At 33.9% G+C, this 20,890-nt stretch overlaps 1 long non-coding RNA gene across 6 annotated transcripts in view; it reads right to left on the bottom strand.

Moving 5' to 3' along the window:
- Positions 1 to 20,890, bottom strand: part of LOC110440050 (uncharacterized) — a 66,613-nt gene that overhangs the window by 39,232 nt on the left and 6,491 nt on the right. For 2 of the 6 annotated variants that reach the window (XR_012385632.1, XR_012385636.1), the window contains exons 2-3: positions 14,980 to 15,031; positions 13,982 to 14,040 (exon numbers count right to left, since the gene is read on the bottom strand). This is a non-coding gene — a long non-coding RNA (uncharacterized lncRNA). Of the gene's footprint in view, positions 1 to 9,661; positions 11,764 to 13,915; positions 14,041 to 14,979; positions 15,032 to 20,890 lie in introns of those variants that run through there. The other 4 variants (XR_002459546.3, XR_012385633.1, XR_012385635.1 and 1 more) reach the window with 3 other exon arrangements.

The following is a 20,890-nucleotide window of genomic DNA, read 5'->3' as shown; positions in this document are numbered from 1 at the left end:
TTTTTTTTTGCACATTTCATACTGTACATTATTAAACACTGACATTTTGTGTATTGCTAAGCAATTAGCAAAAATTTGTAATGGTTTTCTCAGTATTTGAGCCCTCTGAGTGAGTTAACCCTTAGATTTCATATGTCCAAATAGTTGTATATTTGCCAAATATTGTCCTAAGTATCCTAGCAAAGTATACCTCAATGAAAAGCTTATTTGTTCAGCATATGTATGATTTTTATTATTTTTTTTATTGACACCTATGAACAGTTGTGTGTTGGTCCAGGGTCACATATGCAGTTTAAACTATAGTTAAAACAACTAAATAATAAGTGTGTATGGAAGTTTCCCATTATTGGTTAAACAATGACATGCGAGAATAAATATATAAATTGTTACTCTCAGTAATTTACCACATTCTTTTTAACAAAATGTAAATGTTGTTGATCAAAACAATATGGCTTTTAGAATGTGATATTGTGAAATGCAGACTAAACTTAAAGGACATTTTCAACAGGCAAAACTATAACTACTACTGCCAATGTATTAAAAAGGAACACCTGGGTATGTGGAAAAGAAGGTGCTGTACAGAAATCATTGTGGTTTACCCTGCCTCAATGAACACCAACAGGATTAAAACCCTAATCCAACCGAACCTAACAATTATTGGAATTTCTTGGGACAGAGTGAACTCCAGCCTAAAGAATTTGGGTAGAATAAAGAAAACCAGTAGACAGTGTTAATCATCTACCAAGAAGCTTGGATACTGAGAATTAGCTTTACTGTGAATGCTGAAAAGAAATTTAGTCAATGAAAATTAATTAAATTTTAGTCAATAAAAAAAATTATCCCATGCATGAGCTCATTTGTCCTATAATGACTGCTATGCCATCATAAATTGTGAAAATAACCAATCGAAGGCTTTAAGACCACACAAAATCTGATGCAAGTCAAGTAATCTTTCTCTACTGACCTTCTGTATTGTTATTAAAGAGAGAAAGCATTTTACAAGTAGCATTTATTCTAAGGGCGTACTCACTCACAATGCTATCCGAACCATGCCCAGGCCCATTTCCCGGATCGTTTAAGAAGTGTGAGTGTGCTGAATCGGACTCAGGCAGGGTTCACTTGGCCGGCCCTGGCCCTGTTGGAAGAAGTGTTCCTGAGCGCGGTTCACTTGGGCTTTGGTGTGGTACGCTTGTGTGTGAGTGCAAAATGTGCCTGAGCCCGAAACTGAAAGCGAGACGTGACTTTTAAGTTCTAATTCCTGCAGCACGAGGGCTTTATGATTGTTTATGAGCGTCAAAAGTGTGTGATCTGTTTGGCGAAATATTTGACTGCGTCACCGCATCCCAAATGACTAAAGCCATATAACTAAAGAAATCTCTACTGTGCTGAGCGAAAGCGCTTACTGGTTGAAGGCAACTGTGTAAGTACTCACTATTCAATTATTCAAAACGTATTGGAGTTAAATATTTTTTAAAAGCTGACACCCATTTACTTCCATTGTATTTTTTCTCACTGTGAAAGCCAATCTGAGCCAGCAACCAGTCTTCTTTTGTGCTCAACAGGATAAATAAATTGTAAAGATTCAATTCTGTGGTAATTTAAATTTTGGAGTGAACTATGCCTTTAAGACAAGCTTAATACATCATATGCAAATCAAATAGCAACAAATGACAATGAACAGTAGGCAGGATTTGGTTGATTTTCATTTATGCCAAAAACCATTAAATTACACTGCAAAAAACACTGAAAAGAGGTTCAGCATATTGGTTTTAGATGAGCCCCAAATTTTAGCCAATGAAATAAAGAATACTATAAATCTGTGTTTTAGAAAGCACAGAAACTACAAAAAACTTTAGACTGTCATTTAAAATAAGGTTAAAACACATAGGACTCATTTAAAACATTTAACATTAGTCATTTGAAAGATTTATGAGGGATAGTTCACCCAAAAACTTTAATTCATTTACTCACTATTCAACTATTCAAAACTTGTTTTAGTTAGATATTTACTTCTATTGTATTTGTTTTTCACAGTTCAATTATTATGAGGTAATTTAAGTTTTAGTCTGAACTTTCCCTTTAAGACATCATATAAAAGTCAAATAGCAACAGATGTCAATGAAAAGTGGGCACGATTTGGTCGTTTTTTTTTTTTTATTCTGCCACAAATCATTAAAATACAGTCTAAAATTTGGGGCTAAAATAAAGCCAATCTGTTGAGCTTCTTGTGAGCAATTATTTTGCAATGAAATAAAGAATACAAGAAACTTGCGTTTTAATAAGCACCAAACTTTAACCTTTGTTATTTAAAATAAGGTTAAAACAAGTCCGAGTCATTTAAAACATTTAAAGAAGTGGTTTAAAACATTCATGATTTAAAAGGGATACTTCAATCAAAAATGAAAATTCATTTACTCACCATTTAACTATTTAAAACCTATTAGAGTTATATATTTTAATTTATATTTTCTTTATCCTTTTGTGTTCAACAGGATAAAGAAACTAAAGATTTAATTCTGAGGTAATTAAAAGTTTAGTGCAAACTATCCCTTTAAGACAAACTTAAGACATCATATGGAAAATCAAATAGCAGCAAATGTCAATGAACAGTAGACAGGATTTGGTTTTTGTATGACCTTCTTCCACCCAAGACAGTAAAAGAACAATTTGCTTTTAGAGCCAGTTGTTACAAGCTGCAATCTGGCGCTAAAACTCTGAGGTATTTCTTTTCACTGTGCAAATGAAAAAAAGTTATGGGGCCACATGGTCTTTCAACTCTCTGGTGGACGAATGGGGGTGGAAGGTGCTAAGTCTCAAGCCACAATGACCTCCTCAATTCAGCACGGACCCTTAACATTTGTCAGGATCCTTTGTGTTAAAGCGTCAGCCCTTCCTCCTCCACATTCAATTCACTGAGAAGCAGGTCATGACACTGAATGCTGTGCTAACACGGGCTTTTCATGAGTTCAAGTTTGCAAAGTGTGGCATCTGCACCATGTGGTTTTTTGTTATGTATATGTCAACGCGTATGTCTTTTAAATGCAAAAGCATAACACGGGACCATCATCTGCCAAAGCATGTGTGAACGATGAGCACCGAGGTGTGAACGCTTCAACTAATTACTTGCTTCCCACTATTATTTCTGCTCAGTAGGACAAGCTGATTTTTTTGGACATTCCTCTAGACAAGATCTATCTCATTCAGTTCTTAGTTGTAATAAATACTGGTTAAATAATACACTGAAGACCAATACAAGCCATGTTAATATAACTGTGCCATAAATACAGGTTTTTTGGTTTAATTTTAGAAATTACCAACACAAAAAGTTTCTCTGGTTGAAGTCAAAATTATTAGCCCACCTTTGATTTTTTTCTTTTTTAAATATGTCCCAAATTATGTTTAACAGGGCAAGGCAATTTTCACAGCATGTCTGATAATATTCTGTCTTCTGGAGAAAGTCTTATTTGTTTATTGTTGGCTAGAATAAAAAGCAGTTTATATTTTTTTAAGCACCATTTTAAGGTCAAAATGATTAGCCCCTTTGAGCTATATATTTTTTCGATAATCTACAGAACAAACCATGATTATACAGTAAATTGCCTAATTACCCTAACCTGCCTAGATACCTTAATTACCTAGATAAGCCTTTAAATGTCATTTTAAGCTGTATAGAAGTGTCTTGAAAAATATCAAAAATATTATTTACTGTCATCAATCACAAGGATCAAATAAATCAGTTATTAGAAATTAGTTAATAAAACTATTGTTTAGACAAGTGTTGAAAAAAAAATCTTCCCTCTGTTAAACAGAAATTGGAGAAAAAATGAACACGGGGGCTTATATTTCAGACTTCAACTGTATATGTTTATATAAAGCTATAAAAAGTCTCACGGTCTGGTTGCAATTATCATGCCGTTGATCCGATATCTCAGTGTATCACTAGCATTAACAATGCTTTTAATTCACAATTTTATATTTTACGTCACTGCACAATAATTCCTGTTATAAAATATATAAATTATAAGAATATTTACATATATATATTATTTGTAATATAATGTTGTCCTTTAATATAGGGTCAGATAGATAAATTGTACCTTTAATATTACTTGCTCAAAGAAAACACTCTTTTCAAGAGTTCGCACTTAGATATGCATAGCGTTTATAGCAAGTCTGACATGCTGTCGCGGGAGAGAACCCTGAGCTCAGAGATACATGAGCCCATGGCTCCCGCCCGGTCAATACGCATATAAGAGCATCCTAGATAAGGTAGGTCACGAGAACTCCCCGTTGGAAAAGGGAGAAAAAGGAGGAGATGGGGTGGAAGGGGGGATTCTTCCATAACGAAGATAGAGCAGTAGGGAGAAAATGATCCATTTATTGTAAACTAGGATCACTCTGATTGGATTATTACCGATTACAGATGAGCAGCCAGTCATGCTCAATCATATCACATGCTCCTCTCGAAATTAGTTTGTGAAACTTCACTTTGAATGTATCAAACAACATTTGAGTACATGAATAGAACAACATGAGCATTTATAGCAAACGCACACGCAGTGATTTGTGCACAGTTTCTGCATTTTTAAGTAGTTGGAGCATTTTAATTACTTGCACTCGCCTCCCTCGCCATAGTAAGCTACCGCAATAGTGCATATCAGATAAATTATGTCAGTACGTAGTAACCCGTCATTATCCATTACTGAACTGATATGAATTGTCAGCATCTGCATCACGGTGCATTCCAAGAAACAATTCATTTTGACACCGCTAATATATATAGTTTTGGTGCGATTATAACCCGCTATTAAAACAAAACAGCAACAACGCAAGGTTTTGAATGAGAAGCTTTAATGTAGCTGTGGCAGGAATTAATTTTGGTGTGGCGCCCCACCATGGAAGAATGAAAGTAGCGGAAACCATCCTAGCAGGCACACAAAATCATGAGACGTTAATATTAGGTTAGATTTAAATCATGACGTCAGGTAACCAACATTTAATGTCAAGCCAGCATCTAAGGAAAATGTTGTTTTGATGTCCAATAACACCATCAAATTACGTTGTTATTTTGTTGATTTTAGGTTGTGTTGGAAAGTAACCAAAATCCAACGTCTGATAGATGTCAAAGTGGTAACGTCCACACAACATCAAGGTGTAACATGATTAGACGTTTACATTTGGTTGATTTTAGGTTACACATTGACGTTAAATTCTGACGCCAACCCGATTTTTATTTTTTAAACAAAATCCATTGAGGTACAGCATCAAAATGACATAATGTTGAGGTCCTGTGCCTGCAGGCATGTGTATATATAACTTTAATAACTTCAAGGTCTCTTAATTCTTTATTTAAAATAAAAAAATAACCATCATATCAAAAACTGTAGACATTATTTTGGGTATACCAAATGGACACTTTTAAGCTTTGAAATATATTATCCTTTGCTGCCAGAAAAAATACTTAATTGGATTATAGTCCATATTATATAAATCCAAATGCAATTAATTTGATTTAGTGGCTCATTTGTACATTTTAGTACGATTTGCTCATCCCCAAATGATGAGAGGTGCGGTTCAAGAACATGCCTTCTGTTAAAAACTACATTTTTATATGAATGAAATTGTACAAATATGAATTAACCACTTTTCTGACAACGTTTCCATGTGAGATTAAGCAGGATAAATCTCCCTCATTTAAAGCTGGTCTATTTTCATGTGAAGGTTGAGCGTTATATCTAAAAAAAAAATGACAAGTGAATAATTCAGGTTCTGTTATTATTGTAGCCTTCAATATTATAGTAATGTGCTGGTAATAGTTTACATTTTTATTCTTCAGAAAATTGTAAACATTGATAATTTTATTAAAGACAAGGCCGCAGAAAAACGATGCAGTGTTACGTTTAGTTTTACCCTCTGATGTACCAAACTGTGACCTCAAAACCGAAGTATGTTTGCGTACCATAGCTGCCCTTTAACATATAATGCAGGAAGTGCCAAGTATGAATGTAAATGGCATCAGTTAGATAAAAGGTTTTTGGCATCAAGAAAAAACAGACTATCCGACTCATTCTTGCATGATGATGTCAGGTTCAGGCTTCTGTCAGTGAGTGGGCAGCGAGGGGCCTCACAGAAGCCTTTAGTTACACCGTGGTTTATAGGTCAGCTCTGCCCCGAGACAGCACATTCTAAGAAAAACATTCACACACACAAAGCACCTCTGTTTCAGGAAAAAGAAAAAAGCAATATGCCTTAATTTCTGAAGGTATTTGGAATTTCTCAAGAAAGGGTTACATGTCGTGGACAAGACAACAGTGTAGTGGTGCGTTATTTGCAGTTTGAAATGATGCATCTCCAAAATACTTGGACAGGGAAAGTGACTGTGCATGCACGAATGGAAAAGTTGATGACTTCCATCTGGTACACAATGTGCCGAGAGGGTGGGTGTGTTTTGGGGTTGAAGGGTTGTTTTGTCATGTTGCTTGAAATTGAATGTCTACTTTTTTATTATGTTTATTGAATTTTCAAAATAATACAGACATAACAAGAATTTTTAAAGGGGTGGTCCACGATGTATTTGTGGCTTGGTTGTGTTTATAAGATGCAAGGTAATGTGTGCTCATGCTTTTCTTGTAGAAAATCATGTTATTTTTTCATATATCTTACTTTGATTATATACAGCTTCTCAGGTAACATGAAAACGACGGTCATATTTCCTGGTTCCTCCGAAAGGCCCCTCCTCAAGAGGCTCTGATTGGTCAGCTAACATGATGTGATTCACAGATCGGCTCCACATCACATCCCTACAAGCATGCGCTTTTGTGCTGTGTAAAGAGTAGCTGAATCAGACAGAAAATGAAGACACAGCTGAACCTCACGCCTGCGCTCTAAAATAAAATCTGACAAATCTCTTTCACATATTTTCAGAATAAACCTGTTTAAATAATATGAAATGTTCTCATATCTTTTGCGAGTTTGTTATTTAAGAGTTTATTATTTATTTAAGAGTTTGTTATTTATCTTAATTTATTTAAGAATGCACGGAAAGCCGCCTCATACAGAGACACTGCATCTCTGCTGAAGATTGTGGCTGTTTACAGCAGTTTGACTGATAAATATAAATTTGTAGTTAAATTATTACAATTACTACAACATACAGTTACGCTAGAATCTGTGCATGTAATTGATAAATTTAAAAAATAAAAATACTAAAAGGTTGTGGCTCACAATCGACAGCTTCGTCGGTTGGAGGAGGTTTAACTGTATCCAGCACTGAACTGGACGAGATTCTGGAAGCTCTCCTTTGTCAAATGGGAGCTATATATATTTTTATAAGTATCTGGAACATAATTAATTAAATTGTAAGCATTTCTCTCTTTATGTTGTGTCCTTTGGAAGCCCAAATACAAAAACAGAAGAAGCTCTGTGGAAATAGCAGCATTTGGACGGCATTTTAACTTTCTCTACTATAACATTATAGCACCTCTGGCCACGCACTATTGCTGCGCGGGCTGTATGTGTGTGGTGAATGCATGTAACCTGAAGCAGTTGTGATATCACTAGCCCGGATGATTTTTTTTGTAGTCCCCAAACTTTTTTCATTGTTGGCTTTGCTATGCTAGCTCTGTAAAAGTCAAATGACCCTTTGCATTGAACTTTAAGTGTATTAAATTCAGAGATGCTGTTTATGTTCACACATCTATTACACATCAACTAAAGTTTAAAATATGATATCGTACTGGACCACCCCTTTAATAAATAAATGAACAAAAAACTCAAAACAAGGAAGAGTGAAAAAAATAGAAATAAAAAAGTTCTGATTTTACATAAAACAGGAAAACCTCGAATAAAATAGATCAGGAAATGAGGAAAATTTGTTGTTAATTGTCCAGACAGTTGGTGTGACGTGTTGAGCTGTTTCACTATTTCTTAAGTACTCCTATTTGGAATGCTTTACCTGATGAAGACCATGTCGGTTGAAACATTGACATTAAAGACTTTTTGAGAGCTAAAGTGGCAGTGTGTCGATTTTCTTTTAATCTTTTGCTACCAATAATTGTCCAGACAGTTACACAATTACTATGTTACTTTCAGTATAACAAGGACACAGTACTGTGTTGCGGCTGGAAGAGGATCCACTGCGTAAAACATATGCCAGAATAATTGGCGGTTCAATCTGCTGTGGTGACCCCTGATAAATAAAGGACTGAGCGAAAGACAAAAGAAATTAATTGAAACTAGGCTTCAAAAAATACGAAAATAGGGTCCACACCAGGGAGGGGCAGTATTTATGATACATGTATTTCAAACATGTATTTTACATACAAAGTAGTATTCTGTAATTTGTATTTGATAGGGTTAATGAAAATTAATATTTTGTATCTAAATACTTTAGTGTCTTGTATTTTTGTATTTTTAAAATACCGTAAAATAATTAGTAAGAAGTCTACATGATGACATCATAAAAAATGCGGCCTCTGATTGGTGCTTTCAGTTAATTGCCTAGGCTTGAGATCAGAACAATATGTATTATGAAGAAGGTGGTCAATGCTTAAAGTATGGATGGAAATTATGCACACAAAGAAAATAACAGAAAAAAATGGCATGAGTATATTTCAGAGCAAGTAAACAATTATTGAAAATGGTATACTGCACAATGCTAAGACCAGTAATATGTAATAGCAGCGTAGTTAAAGTTCGGCATCAGCATTTTTGCTTACGAAATGAGATGGAATAAAATATCAGTCCTTTATAACAGAATGAGGAGCTTTCAGAACATCATCAGTCTCAGTCTCAGTGCTTCAAGTGGAAATGCAGAGAAAGTATAGAAATATAAAACAGCTAAAGATGATGTACTTGTGTTCACTAATTGGGAAAACTGAGACTCTTTCAGTTAAAGAAGAACTGAAAAACTCTTGAGAGAATGAGAAACTGCACACAAAATAGTAGTTTTGAATGAGCTCATTGGCTTATTCAAATGCCAGTAGTTGATCTGCTGGTGCACTGTAATGAAGATGAAAGGCGTCTGCCTACAGATGTCAAAGTGGCACAATACACTATATGAGACAAAAAATTTAATAATATTCTAGTCTATACAGACTGGTCAAAAACTCCAGACTCTCGTTACACTGTGGCGACCCCTGATAAATAAGAGACTAAACCTAAGGAAAACTAATGAATTATTTGGGTTGAACTATCATTACAATGTATGAACACTGTGATTTTTAATAATATATCTTACCATTGATAAATATGATGTGGATAATTCTTAAAGTGAACCACACCCACAGTAAAAAAAAAACATCTATCCATTATTTTACCTTTGTTTTGTTAACCACTTTTAACTCCTAAAACATGCAAAATATTAAAACATAGAATATTGAAACAATATACCAAATGCTACAATAAATATACTGTAATGTATATATACTGTATGTCTTTATAATCTATTTCTAAATTAAAGTAAATTCATTGCACACTTCCACACTGCCCTGCTGTTCTACTGAGATGTGAACAATAAAAGTATGATGCATCTTCCTCATTACTGTAAGCCACGTAATCACATTGGGCTGGGACACTTTAAAGTGTCCTTGAAAATATCAGACCTTTGCTTAGGGATTAAACAATAATGCACAACATCTAAAATAATGACAATTAACATATTAATCCCATGGTACACCTATATTTTTTGCCATTTGGGCAGGATTAAACAAATAAATTTCTATATTACAGCATTAAATAGAATGAATAACAATATTACTGACATTTTTGTGTTCTAAATGATGCAGTTTTCTCCATAACATTAAAACAATTCATCCACATTAAAATAATAATATTAGCACATAACTATCTGTATATTTCTAAGTGTATCTAGGTCAATAGTAGGGTTGGTAAAATCAGCTACGGTTATGGTAATTTAACTAAATTGGGTAAATCACAGCAATATAAACAGTAGTCAACATTTGAAGTGAACCAAATAAGTTTTTCAAAATTATTAAAACAAGAAATGGTGTTGTTCAATAGTTTTAGGACAAATTTGATAAAGGTGATGGTCCACTCCTAATGTAGACTATACAGTACTGTGCAAAAGTCCCAAGCACTGTACTAGCTTTGTTGACCTAAGACTTTTGCACAATATTTAACAGGGTTCAACGCTTTTTTCATTGTGTTGTACCCATGTAAATATCTGTTTCCACAACGTTAGAAGCAGATGTTTTCTTTTAGCCTCACAATTTGATGTTGCTGTCATGTTGCCATCTCTTCACTGTACTGGTTTTTACCAGGTTGTGGAAAGAAATAACATGCTCACAACATCCAATCAGATAAAATGGAACCAAAAAGCAATATGCTATTTACGACTTCATAGAAAAGGTAGCATTCAAAGACTTAAAAGCACAAATTGTTTCTCGATTCTAAGACTGTATTTGCACGCAATTGACAAGAAAACAAGAAATAAAAATTTTTGACAAGAAATAAAAATTTTGTGACAAGGCAGCACTGGCCTGATCGGGCCAGTAATGCCTTTTTCAGACTGCGTGATTTTAGCCCCGATTTTGGCTCGCCGACAGGTTTTGAGAAAATTGCCGACAAATGCCTGAAATCACAGGCAAATCGCTGCTTGTGCACGTGAGTGACAATCACACAGTATGAACGATCAAAGACGCGATCTAAGAGAATCGCAGATGAGTCGCCGATGCCTGTGAGATATTTGTCATGCTAAATATCTGGAGCTGTCGGCGATTCAAATCATGCCGTGTGAATTGAGTTTTGACTGAAAATAACATCAGCGATCGCCTACAGCCAATGAGAGAGCAGCTTTCACTTGTGTGTGCGTGTGTGTATACCTGCTGCAGGCCAGCGGGAGGCTGGGGGAGAAGTTAAAAGAGCTCTTTTTCGGTTTATTTGGACCCACGAAATGGAGGAAAAACTAGTGGAGGTTTGACAGGACTCAGGAGCAACCGTGTCTGTTTGACATTTCATACAGAAAGAAATTAGTTTATTATCAACTTAAGTTGAGGAGAAATGGCTAATTCCCTTTAAACCCAGGTGAGCAAACATGTACATGTTCTACCCCATTAAAGGCTTCTTTCTCATTATGTAGTTAATAACAAAAGATATACTACATGTTTTTGGCTGTGAGACATAGTTTGGACGAAGTTGTCGGCGATTCTCCCATTAGTAAAGTCATGCAATGTGAATGTCCATGTCGCCGAACCATCTTGCAGTGTAAACAAAGCAGCGATGAAACGCTAGCCCAGATAGTCATGCAGTGTGAAAACATCTGTGACACGACTAGTTTGAAAATCATGCAGTCTGAACTCGGCATAACGATGCTCTCTACTGTCCCGAACTCACGTTGGCCCCGGGTCATTGGGCAGTCCATACCGTTGAGCCCTGTATAATCAATCAATTTTAATCAATCAATATAAAAAACAAACAGAACACATAGGAAATATGTACAAAAAAACAACAGCAGCACATTTCCTCTTTAAGAAAAAGTCTATGTTTAATGTCTCTTTCCTTGGTACCACGCACAACTAAACTGTTTTGTTCTTATCGTCCTTTCATTTTCTGAAATAATGTGTATTATCAGGCTTCTTTTAGCACTTCCCCGAGTGCTTCTTTAGGTTTAGGTTGTCGTATCTTTCTTTTTCTGTCCAGGTGATCTCAAACAGCATCTATAATATTCAGGTCTGGACTCTGTGGAGGACATTACATGACTGTCTGTGTTTCAGCAGCTGTTTTCATTCACCAGATAGGATTTCACTGCAATTAGAAGATCATTATCGTGCGGAAAATGACAACTATTATCACTGAAGTCCTTTCTAGAAGAAATGGCTTAATGGATTAAAAACATTAACCTGAAAATCTGTACTTTTCAACATTCACACTTCCATTAATTCAGACAATATTGCTAACAACACTGGTAGAAATGCAGCTCAAATCATTATGCCACGTTGACAAATTCATTGGTTTTTGTTCATTTACAAAACTCTTATTGGGAAAACTCCACTATATTTACAGTCACTTCTTAAGACTCAGAAAACATCTTGAAATCTGTGATCTAGTAGTTTTATTAACCTTTGTATACCCGAAGTTCGCACTTCATTCGGTCGCTACTCTTTTCAGTTTTCTGCTGCTGATGGAATCATCTGCAGCAGACTTTAAAGCTCAACACTTTCATTCCACTGTCATCCTTTAAAAATTCAATACAGTTACCAGTACACAATTACTGTGCTGGTTTTTACTTTTACCTTGGTTTTATATGTTATTATCTGCATTTGTGAAATTGTTATTGTATTGTGTTCCTGCTTCTTTATATCTGCGTTTTATGCTGCTTCTTGGCCAGGTCATCATTGTAAAAGAGACCTGGTTCTCAATTGACTTACCTGGTTAAAATAAGGTTATTATAAACCAGAACATACAGCCTCTCTCCAACATTGTCTTTCATTTGTCTTAAACAGTTAAACCTAAATAATGCATACTCTAATCTAACCTAACTTATATCCTAACATACATCAACTGAAAGATAATTTATTCTTTCTGTATGAATCTCAATTAATAAAAAATAATATTAATTTACACTTATGACTGGTTTTGTGGTAAAAGGGTCACATATCCATTATACCATCAGTAAAACATAAGATTTAAAGTTGGCCTAAAACTTTTGCACAGTGCTGTATATTAAATTATGTTTACCAATTGTTGTTATTTTGAAACATACTTTCTTATTCTCATTATTAATAGTGTTTTCAGGTAACAGAGTCAGTAACACTAGAACTATACAGGAAGGAAACTTTTAATGAGGATCTTTACAAAATTGCTGGTTTAACCCACCCCCCAAAGAGCTCTACCTCCAACCATCTGTTACAATAGGTCGGGGGAGTTTGAGGCCAGATCTGTCTGTTTCTATGGTAATGCGCCACCCTTTTACTTAAAGAGGCTGGGGGTTTCAAATCCTGTATTTCTCACCTCGTAGCCGACAAGTAGTTGTCAAACTACACTATCCACTCTTTAACTTTATTGAAATAGGAGATTCACCACCACCACCCCCACGGGTCATCTCTAACACAAGGGTGAAACAGCCCAACCCCCATCCACTGGTTTGTACCCCAACCCCCAAATGGCTAAGCATTCATGTTGAAAATCCCCGCCAGACAGACAACATATCATTTGCCTGGCCAACGGTCTTCGTTTTAGAGCTTAATGAGTATGTTGACACTCTTTTGTTATGTTAAAGGTATGTTTAACTTCAAGTTAAGTTATTTACTCACCTTATTTACAATATATATTTTTTTTAATTGGCAAAAACAAAACAGGGCAGCTCAATGACCACAACTCGACTTCTCCAAAGAGAGAAATACACTATAAAGCAACATCAAATAAATAAATATCACTCTCACAGTTGACTAAATCGTCCTCCTGTTGAATTTACATTCCTATTTTAAAATATTTCCCAAGTTCTGTTTAATGGAGAGAAAATTTACATTTTTAAACAACAGTTTTATTAACTTATTTCTAATAACCTTATTTTTTTCTTTTCCATGATTACAGTATATTATATTTGACTTTGTTATTTTGCAAGATACTATTATTGAGCTTAAAGTGCAATTTAACGGCTTAAAGGCTTAACTAGGCAGGTAAGGATAATTAGGCCTTAAGTCATAGGATAACAGTGGTTTAGTCTATAGCCAATCTAAAAAATACATACATTTCTTGTAATAGGGTGGCACGGTGGCTCAGTGGTTAGCACTGTCACCTCACAGCAAGAAGCTCACTGGTTCGAGACCCGGCTGGGTCAGTTGGCATTTCTGTGTGGAGATTGAATGTTCTTCCTGTGTTCGCGTGGGTTACCTCAACACAATCTCATTCTGAAAAGTAGCCCTATATACATTTCTGGAATTATGTAGGCAGAAGTAGTTTTGGCTGCATTTAATATTTAAAATAAACGCTATGGGGTGGCATGACACTGTTTAGCACTTACCAGCTTACCTCCATGTGGACGGTATTTTTTCCATTAGCTCAGCATGTATGTCAGTGGACCTGAAATGCAGAGAGAAGTTGACCTCTCAAGGTTTAAGTAAGGCAAAGAACAGTTTTAGAGACTAAAAGACTAAAGAGTAAATAAAAAAATTAAATAAGTAAATAACAGGGTAAAAATATGGTAAAATTAGAAAACGAGCTACAAATCAGGCAAGGGCTTTTTTCTGGATTGCAATTTTTGGTAGGGTTTAGGGAAGTGGGTGATCAGGTCAATCTGTGCTTTTGAAAACACTATTGGTTGGGTTTAAGGAAGAAGGAGGTTGGTCATACAGTCAGTCAGTCATACAGTTAGTCAGTCGACAGCGGTCTCTGATGGATTTATGCAAGCGCGAATGGCACTCGCGAGAGAAATTTTAAATGTCAAAAAGCGCACACAGCGGCCCCTGGTGGATTCGTGAAAACAAAAACTGAAATATATATATATATAAATAAAATTAATAAATAAATAAATATATATATATATATATAAAATTAATAAATAAATAAATAAATATATATATATATATATATATATATATATATATATATATATATATATATATATATATATATATATATATATATATATATTTTTTTTTTTTTTTTTTTTTTTTTTTAAAAACCGCTTTTATTTCAGCCAAACCCAAAAATACATTAAGCCATAATCCAGGCAAAATTTACTGTAGTAATAACTGTAAACATTTCCTTGCTCTATTAAACATCACTTAGGAAAATAGTTTTTGAAAAGGAATACACATTTCGCAGGAGGGCTAATAATTTTGCCTTCAGCTGTATTTTCAAGTACTTTTAAATAAACACAATAAATATTCAGTTTGGCATTCAGTGTAAACTACCTGTTTAGTTACACCTCTCTGTATCACAATCTAAACCACTGCCAACCTTGTGTGTGTACTTAAAAGCTGAATGTGAAGAGAAGATTATCAGCGAACAAAAACTTACATTTTGGCTTGTTCTTCTCACAAACGGTTCTTCAAAATATCTTCGTGTACCCCTGGGGAAATAAATAAATAAAGCTAAATAAAAGTCCACAATAGGCAAGGCAAGTTTATCTATATTGCACATTTCATACACATCGGCAATTCAAAGTGCTTTACATAAACAAGAATAAAAGAAACAAGTATAAATAATAATAATAATTATTATTATTATTATTATTATTAAAAAAAACATAAAAACAGATAAAATGTGATATAAAAGAATGAAAAAGAAAAGAAAAACATAAAAGTGTGATCTGTCGGACGTAGCACAGTGCTCATTCAGTAAAGGCACAGCTAAACAAATGAGTTTTCAGTCTTGATCAATCTGATCAATTCTGGAAGCTGATTCCAGCAGCGAGGGCCATAGTTGCTGAAAGTGGACTCACCCTGCTTTGACTGAACTCTTGGAATTTCTAGTTTATATGATCCTAAAGATCTGAGCGATCTGTTAGGTTTGTATTCAGTGAGCATATCTGTAAAAAGTCAGAAAGACAAGTTGAGATGTCTGATTTTGGTGCCAGTCTCAAATAAAATTTACATGCATTTACAAACATAAAGATAAGTGTATAATGTTTGGAAATATTAGGGAAAACCATGTACGATCGTCATCCAGTGTAACAAACATTTTGTAAAACTGTAACACAGCATACTTAATCTGACATGTAGTCAATAACATGTTTACAGTAAATAATTGATTTGATGTCAAGGACAGTGGAAAAGTATAAAGATTTAAAATTAAAATAATTTACTATTTTGAGTTTGCTGTAAGTCTTTAAATATGTCATAGTATATGATGAATTTTAGTTTTTTCTTCTTCTTTATAATCTATTATTACACAGAATCATATTGTTTGCCCACGTCTTTTGTAAACCATCCCAGCAGGCACAGGACATAAACATGAGGTCAGATTGATTGTACCCCAACGTTAGTGGGATATTGCGTTTTGCTTGGAAATTAAAATTTGGTTGACATCAAAACCCATCATCAGGCAGACGTCAATGTCCAACGTCTGACAGATGTTGCATTTTGGTTGCTTCCCAAAGCAACCTAAAAACAACAAAATATCTATGCCTAAGGATGTTACAGCTTGACATTATGTGGACGTTAACAATATGACGTCTATCAGACATTAGATTTTGGTAACCATGACGAATAAATATCAGGATTTGACATCAATATGATATTGGTTAGATGTTGGCTTTTGGTCACTTTTCAACACAACCTAAAATCAGTAAAATATCGACATCATTTCATGTCGTTATTGGACGTCAATATAACAGTTATATGGGGTGTTCAAGCTCTGTCCTGGAGAACTGGTGTCCTGCATATTTTAGTTCTTACACCAATTAAACACACATGAACCAGCTGTCCAAGCTCTTTCTAGGTATTCTAGAAACTTCCAGGCATTTGTGTTGAAGAAAGTTGAAGCTAAACTATGCAGGACACTGGCCCTCCAGGACCGAGTTTGGACACCCCTGCGTTAAACACTGGAGACCTGAATCTAACCAATGTTAAAGTTGTTAAATGTCTCATGACATTGTGTGTCTACTGGTATGGTAAAATGTAATGATAGTCAGTGTTAGTTGTATTTTATTTAAGCATTAATAAGTAAAAAAAAATTCTTTATTTAAAGCTTTATTTACCTTTATTGTTCTGAAGTAAAAAAAAAAAAAGACTTGGTATTTGATCCACATTCAGGTTTATTTACAGTATTGGCAACATCAAAGTCAGCAGTACTATTAAACACTATTAAAAAAACATATTAATTAATTTAATTAATTTAAATAAAAAAGAAAAATCATGAATGAATTTTCTAAATTACAAACTGCCAAAACCTAAAAATTCAAGTGATAAGTCTGAGAGAACTGTATATGATTTTATGTTACAGTAAAGGAAGCAGCAGTGAGTTAAGCGCAAATTAACCTCAAACAGGTGGTAAACATTACAGCAGTTGGCACCTGATTCCACTTCCCATGCAGAACTGTAAATTAAGCTCTAACAACTGTGTGTATGTTTATGGTATTAGTTAATTAACTAACACTGAATGAATGCAACTTAAGGAGTTAGAGGCCATTTGTGTTTATTAAACAATAACCCCTCTCTGGAAAGACTAGCAGTGGAGGTTCACTTCAGGGTGCAAGTGATTAGATCTGCACATGTTTTGAATATGGAGGTCTGTTTTCTTGTCAAAAGCGTTGTGGGTAGCAGTAAAAATACCATGAAACAAACCACATCAGACAGTTGCATTTATCTGAATGGCAGGCTATCGGATTATACAGCCCAGCACTATAAGAGATTTATTCTAAATAGATTTTTAAAATTGCTCTGCCAAAAATAAAAAGTATTATATACTTCCGGAGCAAATAATCCTCTGTGGACTTACTGCTGTTCTATAGTTAACATATGCATAGTGTAGGGAACATTATGACAAAGGCTCAATAAAAGGCTTGGGATTTAGTTTAGGAGTAAATTATTTCTTGAATGTTGTAGTTTGTTATGGAAAATTTGCTCTGTCTTATCATTCTGTGGTAATAGCTTTATAAATAGATTTGTACTGATATTAAATAATGCATTAAATAAATACAAAAAAATAGATATTCAGTAATGGCATCAGCTTTTGCCAAATTGCAAAAATGCTGGGTTCCACATAATTCCTTCATGTTCTCCCAACAAAAAAAATTGATTAAGTTAACTTAATAATTTGTACAAATTTAAATGGGTTCAACATAAAATAAAATTCTCCCAAGAATTGTGTTAAATCAGCTCATCTTAAATAAGTAGTTTGAACAAACAGCTAAAAAAACTATTTTTAATTACACTTAGTGACTTTTTGCTCAACATAAATACCTAAAACTAATCCTCAAACACACATTTTTTTCACACTGTAAAACCCAACAGTCAACTTTATCAAATTAAATGAGTGTAGTTAACTCCAAACTTACTGAAAGTTAATTCTACTCATTTGAAAAGAGTTGACCTCAGTGTTGAAGGTAATGAGTTAATTAAATATCTCATTACTTCAGCTTTAATGAAGTAAGTTCACAGTACTCATATAGATTAGTTTTTTTTTACTCAAATGGTTTGTAGTAATCGGTTTCCTCAAACGGTTTGAGTTGCCTTAACTCATTGGGATTACAGTACTCAATTGGTTTGAGTTCTCTTCATTCATTTTGTTTTACTTTGCTCAATTTGCTTCGATTACTCAAATGGATTAAGTTTACAGTACTCGTTTGGATTAGTTTTGAACTTGAATAGTTTGTTGCAATCGGTTTCTTCAAATGGTTTGGTACATTAACTTTTGGGGTTTTACAGTGCATAAAAACAATTTGGTACTTCACAGAGCACAAAAATTTACATTTGATGAATGACTGCAAGTGATTTTTAGAATAAAATTGGAAAGCGTGTTACATTTATTTTAAAACCACTGTAAGAAAACAACCAGTTGGCTTTACTTAATAAAAAATAAGTAAATCCATTGCCTAAAATTATTAAAAAGATGAGCTATGAGCATAATTCTAAAAATTAAGTTAAACCAACCTAACAGTTCCAAGTTTCAATGGGTTTATCCATTTTTTTAAGTAAAATCTTTGGTCGCTTTTAATCCCTTTTTACAGACACTATTATTTGAAAATGCCACTCCACTTTGGTTTTTAAGAACACTAAAAATCTCTTTAATATATACACCACACACACACACACTAAACAACTTTAAATAAGCCTGTTAACGCATATTATTCCCTTCCTATAAGACTTCATGTAGTGAACCTCCCATACAACACTGAAAAATAAAGGGTTCCACACAACTCATTCATGTTCTCCCAACATAAATCAATTAAGTTAACTTAGTAATTTTTACAAATTTATATAGATTTAAGATAAAATAATTAGGTTGTTCTCCAAAAAACTTATGAATTGTGTGAATTCAGCTCATTTTATACAAGTAGTTTGAACAAACAGCAAAAAACATTTTTTAATATACTTGAAGTGACTTTTTGCTCAACATAATTATGGTATAAGTCAATCTGTTGCCTTAAAATTATTAATCAAATTAACTATGAGCATAATTGTAAAAAAACAAGTCAACTTAACAATTCAGAGTTACAATGGTTTTATTCACTTTTTAAAGTAAAGTCAACTTGTCGCGTTTAATCCTTTTTACAGACATTATTGTTTGAAAATGCCACTTCCCTTTGGTTTTTAGGAACACACACACACACACACACACACACACACACACACACACACACACAAAACAACAAGGATTATCTAATGCTTTCCGTATTAAGTATTTAAATAAGCTTGTCTACGCATATTATTCCTTTCATTTCCACATAAGGCTTTATGTAGTGAACCTCCCATCCAACACTGTAAAAAATGGAGGGTTCAACATAATTCCTTCATGTTTTCCCAACACAAATCGCTTAACTTAATAATTTTTACAAATTTAAATGGATTCCACATAAACTACTTAGGTTGTCCTGAAAAAAACTTATGAATTGTGTGAATTCAGCTCATTTTAAATAAGTAGTTTGAATAAACAAAAACAAATATTTTTGCGTTTACTTGAAGTGACTTTTTGCTCAGCATATTTACATAAAACAAATCCTCAAACATGAATTTATCGTAAACACAATTTGGAACTTCCAAACCTAAAGCTTCACAAAACACAAGGGCTTTGCATTTGATGAATGGCTGCAAGTAATTTGTAGAATTAAATATGAAATGTTCAATTTATTTTAAACACACTGTAAAAAAACTATTAGTTGACTTTTTACATTTAAAAAGTCAATCCACTGCCCTAAAATTATTAAGTAAATGAACTATGAGCATAATTCTGCAACAAATTAAGTCAACTTATCAGTACCAAGTTTCAATGAGTTTATTTACTTTTCTAAGTCAACTTGTCGCTTTTAATCCCTTTTTACAGACATTACCGTTTGAAAATGCCACTCCCCTTTGGATTTTAAGAACACTAATGGAAAAGCTCTATATACACCACACACACCAACAAGGATTATCTGATGCTTTCAGTACTTAGAATTTAAACTAGCCTGTCAACGCATATTATTCCATTCATTTCCACATAAGGCTTTATGTAGTGAACCTCCCAAACAACACTGTAAAAAATTACACACAATTCCTTCATGTTCTGCAAACACAAGTTGTTTAAGTTAACTTAAATGTTTTTACAAATTTAGGCTTTTTGAACATACAAGTAATATGTCCAAAGTAAAATCTCAATAATTGTGTTTTTAGCTCATTTTACATAAGTATTTTGAATAAGCAGCAACATTTTTTTAGTGAACAAAGGGTTTGCACTTATGTCAAACTTGACGATTTTTATGGTTTTTTTATGGGTTGTGACCTCGCTGTACAGACATCTTTTCGTTTAAACAGAAATAGTGCAAGCGAACACAATTATTCTTTCCTTTTACTCATTTATAGCACAGAATATAAACATTAATTCTTTAATCTTTGTTTCAACCACAGAAAGATGTCAATACAATTCGTTTACATGGGCATCATTAGTCTTATTATTTGCCCTAATCTGAAAAAGACAATAATATGATTACGGTGTTTACGTAAATGTTCCCTTCATGATCTCGTTTTACATGTTATAGCACATAATTTGATTAATGTCAGTGCGCCATCGTGCTATCCACATTCCCTCTGGAGTTTTATGTAATTTTGGGTCTTTCATTTATAATTTGCCGACTTTAACTGTAGTTTGGCACTTTCACTTTCATTCAGGAACATTTCATGCATGCCCCTGAGATAAACAAGATATTGGATGCAAGTATGAATTGCTAGTGTTGTTTTGTTGAATTTGACGCCAACCGTATGAATGAAAAAAAAAAAACTGTATTTCATGA

The sequence above is a fragment of the Danio rerio genome, chromosome 9, assembly GCF_049306965.1.
Source record: "Danio rerio strain Tuebingen ecotype United States chromosome 9, GRCz12tu, whole genome shotgun sequence".
In the NCBI taxonomy this organism is placed as follows: domain Eukaryota; kingdom Metazoa; phylum Chordata; class Actinopteri; order Cypriniformes; family Danionidae; genus Danio; species Danio rerio.
The sequence above is the reverse complement of the archived record's forward strand: the minus strand, read 5'-3'. Positions and strand labels throughout refer to the sequence as shown.